Source organism: Amblyraja radiata, unplaced genomic scaffold (genome assembly GCF_010909765.2).
Source record: "Amblyraja radiata isolate CabotCenter1 unplaced genomic scaffold, sAmbRad1.1.pri S98, whole genome shotgun sequence".
In the NCBI taxonomy this organism is placed as follows: Eukaryota; Metazoa; Chordata; class Chondrichthyes; order Rajiformes; family Rajidae; genus Amblyraja; species Amblyraja radiata.
Window position 1 is genome coordinate 58,800 of NW_022630180.1, and position 4,981 is coordinate 63,780.

The window sequence follows — 4,981 nt, forward strand, 5'->3', positions numbered from 1 at the left end:
TCAAAGGTTGTTCTTGACAACACAGCACCAAACCGGATTGCAACAGACAGGCTTCATATTCAGAACCATTCCTTTTCTCAGATCAACCAGTTGGTAAGTAAATAACTAGATCAGAGATCTACAAAGCATTGCTTATTGGACATAGATTTGGGAGGTTAATTGAAGAAAAAAGAAGAGGTGGTGCAAAAATAATTTAATCGGGGCAGGATGTTTATTTAAATATCAAAACTGACTATAGGAACTCATTCATGTTATTCCTGCAGACACATGATTCCTCGTGTCATAACAAGTAAACTACATGTGCTGATTTATACCAAAGAAAAACAAAATGCTGCATTAACTCAGTGAGCCAGGTAGCATACTCACACTGCTCTGATTTGTCCCTTTCATTTGCAGCATCAAAAGTCACCATCTCTTACAATGTAGCACGCCGTGACCTTTGGTGGTACTGCAGCCCTTGCACTGTCTGCCACTTCCCCCCAGTCCTGAATAGTCATTATGTCCCAGATAGAACAATGACATTCTTACTTGCTGCAGCACAACAGAATATATAAACATAGTACACTAAACAATATAATAAACGAGAGAAAAAAAAGTTCAGTGTGTGTATACGTACACATGATCACAAATACATGCACACACACATATATACATATATACACACACATAGTGCCCTCCAAAATGTTTGGGACAAAGACCCATCATTTATTTATTTGACTCTGTACTCCACAATTTGAGATTTGTAATAGAAAAAATCAAGTGTGGTTAAAGTGCGCATTGTCAGGTTTTATTAAATGGTATTTTTATACATTTTCACCATGTAGAAATTACAGCTGTGTTTATACAATGTCCCTCCATGACAGGCGATGCTGGCTCGAAGAGCCGAATGAATGGCTTACTCCTGCACCTATTGTATATTGTCTATTGCTATTGTTACTGCTGCCACCCACCGACTTTCCCAGCTTAACGTTTCGGCTGCTGGCCTTTTGGGTCAGAAGAAAAAGTAATCGGAAGCACGGCTAATACATTAGTTCTTTGGCATTATAATGTGGGAAGCACAGCTCGGGGAAGGGGCTCTCATGGAGGGTAATCTAATGTTGAAATGCAGTTTTATGGGCAGCTGGAATTATCTTGCAGCCTTGATCTGATCAAGCTAATTCTTTTCTTGGGTTTGTACTGATAAATTATGCTTCCATTTATTGCTTCCCAGCACCAAAGCTTTGATCAGCTTCTGTTTAGGTTTACTCAACTAGTGTGTTGATGAGTTTTAATGATAGAGGATATATTGATTTTAGCTGCAGTATGACTTTGTTTTGTGATTTGTTTTCATTGGTATCCACAATCATGTCTGCAAGTACCACCACACTCCGGTACCCAGGCTATATGAATAATGATCTAATTGGACTGATTGCTTCCCTTATTCCCACTCCAAGGCTTCATTTTCTCATGACTGGCTTTTCTCCGCTTACGACAGATCAATCAGTACGTGGTGATTCGTGTTATGTCTTAAATTATGTTTTGATGTAACAACAATTAATTTGTTTGTCATGAAACATTGTAGTGGTTTGTATCTTCGAGGGCCAATGTGCTCCACTATTCTGAGAAGATCACTGGTTTAGAGTCGTAGAATCATACAGTGTGGAAACAAGCCCTTTGGCCCAACTTGCCCACACAAACCAATGTGTCCCATCTACACTAGTCCCACTTGCCTGCGTTTAGCCCAGCGTCCCTCTAAACCTGTCCTGTCCATGTGCCTGTCTAATTGCATCTTAAACATAGCGATAATCCCTGTCTCAACTACCTCCTCCAGAAGCTTGTTCCATACACCTACCTTTTGTGTGAAAAAGTGACCCCTCAGATTCCTATAAAATCTTTCCCCCTTCATCTTAAACCGATGAGAACATGCAAACTCCACACAGACAGCACCCGAGGTCAGGATCGACCTTGAATCACTAGTGCTGCAAGGCAGCTGTTTTACCAGCTGTGCCACTGAGCTGGACTATTTCTGTGCTCATCCTACTTCTGATTAAGATGGTGGTCTGAGGGGCTTGTTGATGCATTTATATAGGTTATGTTCAAGCAATCCTGATAGCAAATGGTAACCGTGTAAGCTATGACAATATCAGACTAGTGAATGGTCCTCCCATAAGATAGGGTGCAGTACTGATCTTCCAACCTATCTCATTGTGGACCTTGGAAGTGTCATTGTAACTCTAACACCTTAATGCATGTACTCTGGTATTTGTGTTGCCTGTTGTCCTTGTTTATGTCTTGCTAGTACTAATATGACTTGATCAGATAGTGCGCAAACATAGCAGTCCACTGTATCTCAATATACCGTGCCCTCCATAATACATAGATACATAGAAAATAGGTGCAGGAGTAGGCCATTCGGCCCTTCGAGCCTGCACCGCCATTCAATATGATCATGGCTGATCATCCAACTCAGTATCCCGTACCTGCCTTCTCTCCATACCCCCTGATCCCTTTAGCCACAAGGGCCACATCTAACTCCCTCTTAAATATAGCCAATCAACTGGCCTCAACTAAATGAACTGGCCTCAACTACCTTCTGTGGCAGAGAGTTCCAGAGATTCGCCATTCTCTGTGTGAAAAATGTTTTTCTCATCTCGGTCTTAAAGGATTTCCCCCTTATCCTTAAGCTGTGACCCCTTGTCCTGGACTTCCCCAACATCGGGAACAATCTTCCTGCATCTAGCCTGTCCAATCCCTTAAGAATGTTGTAAGTTTCTATAAGATCCCCCCTCAATCTCCTAAATTCTAACGAGTATAAGCTGAGTCTATCCAGTCTTTCTTCATATGAAAGTCCTGACATCCCAGGAATCAGTCTGGTGAACCTTCTCTGCACTCCCTCTATGGCAATTAATGTACTTAATCAGATTAGGAGACCAAAACTGTACGCAATACTCCAGGTGTGGTCTCACCAAGACCCTGTACAACTGCAGTAGAACCTCCCTGCTCCTATACTCAAATCCTTTTGCTATGAATGCTAACATACCATTCGCTTTCTTCACTGCCTGCTGCACCTGCATGCCTACTTTTCCATCTCCCCTTTTCCTAATAATGTTTGGGATAAAGACCCATCATTTATTTATTTGCCCCTATACTCCACAATTTGAGATTTGTAATTGAAAAAAATCACATGTGGTTTAAGTGCACATTGTCAGATTTTAATAAAGGCCATTTTTATACATTTTGGTTTCACCATATAGAAATTACAGCAGTGTTTATACATAGTCCCCCAACTTCAGGGCACCATAATGTTTGGGACACAGCAATGTCATGTAAATGAAAGTAGTCATGTTTAGTATTTTGTTGCATATCCTTTGCATGCAATGACTGCTTGAAGTCTGCGATACATGGACATCACCAGTTGCTGGGTGTCTTCTCTGGTGATGCTCTGCCAGGCCTGTATTGCAGCCATCTTTAGCTCATGCTTGTTTTGGGGGCTAGTCCCCTTCAGTTTTCTCTTCAGCATATAAAAGGCATGCTCAATTGGGTTCAGATCGGGTGATTGACAGCCACTCAAGAATTGACCATTTTTTAGCTTTGAAAAATTCCTTTGATACTTTAGCAGTATGTTCAAGATCATTGTCTTGCTGTAGAATGAACCGCCGCCCAATGAGTTTTGAGGCATTTGTTTGAACATGAGCAGATAGGATGTGTCTATACACTTCAGAATTCATTATGCTACTACCATCAGCAGTTGTATCATCAATGAAGATAAGTGAGCCAGTACCTTCAGCAGCCAGTTTTCCCAGGCCATAACACCCCCACCACCGTGTTTCACAGATGAGGTGTTATGCTTTGGATCTTGGGCAGTTCCTTCTCTCCTCCATACTTCATTCTTGCCATCTCTCTGATAAGTTAATCTTCGTCTCATCTGTCCACAAGACCTTTTTCCAGAACTGTAGTTGCTCTTTTAAGTACTTCTTGGCAAACTGTAACATGGCCATCCTATTTTTGTGGCTAACCAGTGGTTTCATCTTGCAGTGTAGCCTCTGTATTTCTGTTCACGAAGTCTTCTGCGGACAGTGGTCATTGATAAATCCACACCTGACTCCTGAAGAGTGGTTCTGATCTGTCGGACAGGTGTTTGGGGATTTTTCTTAATTATATAGAGAATTAATCTGTCATTAGCTGTGGAGGTCTTCCTTGGCCTGCCAGTCCCTTTGCGATTAGTGAGCTCACCAGTGCTCTCTTTCTTCTTAATGATGTTTCAAACAGTTGATTTTGGTAAGCCTAAGGTTTGCTTGATGTCTCTAACAGTTGTCATCTTGTTTCTCAGTCTTATAATGGGTCCTCATGTTGATAAACAGTAATAAAACTTTGGTCCTCATGTTGATAAACAGTAATAAAAGTTTCCAAATGTGATGGAAAGACTGGAGGAAAGACTCGGTGCTGAGAGCTCTCTACCTGCTTTAAGGAGGCATTTAAACACACCTGGGCAATTACAAACACCTGTGAAGCCTTATGTCCCAAACATTATGGTGCCCTGAAATGAGGGGACTATGTTTAAACTAAGCTGTAATTTCTACATGGTGAAACCAACATGTATAAAGATGGTCTTTTAATAAAATCTGACAATATGCATTTTAATCATGTGATTTTTTACTATTACAAATCTCAAATTGTGGTGTACAGAGGCAAATAAATAAATGATGGGTCTTTGTCCCAAACATTATGGAGGGCACTGTACATGACAATGATAAACCATCAAAAACCAATACCAGATATGTTTGCCTTATTTAATGAGAATCTAGTTAGTTTTGGCTCTAATTCTGTTCACTGATTCTATGCTACTTTTGTTCAAAGGGAGGGATAGATAATTACAACTCTCTAATTTTTAAAACTAGCGCATGTTTTGTCCTCAGGTGGCAAGTATACGTAAAACTACAGTCCTGGATGTCATGCGAAGACTGTTGCAACCAAAGAATGTGATGGTGTCCACTGGCAGAGA

General features: G+C 40.9%; 1 long non-coding RNA gene across 1 annotated transcript; it reads left to right on the forward strand.

Annotated features, from left to right (window-relative positions):
- Positions 1 to 1,335: 1,335 nt before the first annotated feature.
- LOC116969666 lies at positions 1,336 to 4,981 on the forward strand. The gene is made up of 2 exons (XR_004410889.1): positions 1,336 to 1,482; positions 4,896 to 4,981. It is a non-coding gene; the product is annotated as an uncharacterized LOC116969666 (long non-coding RNA).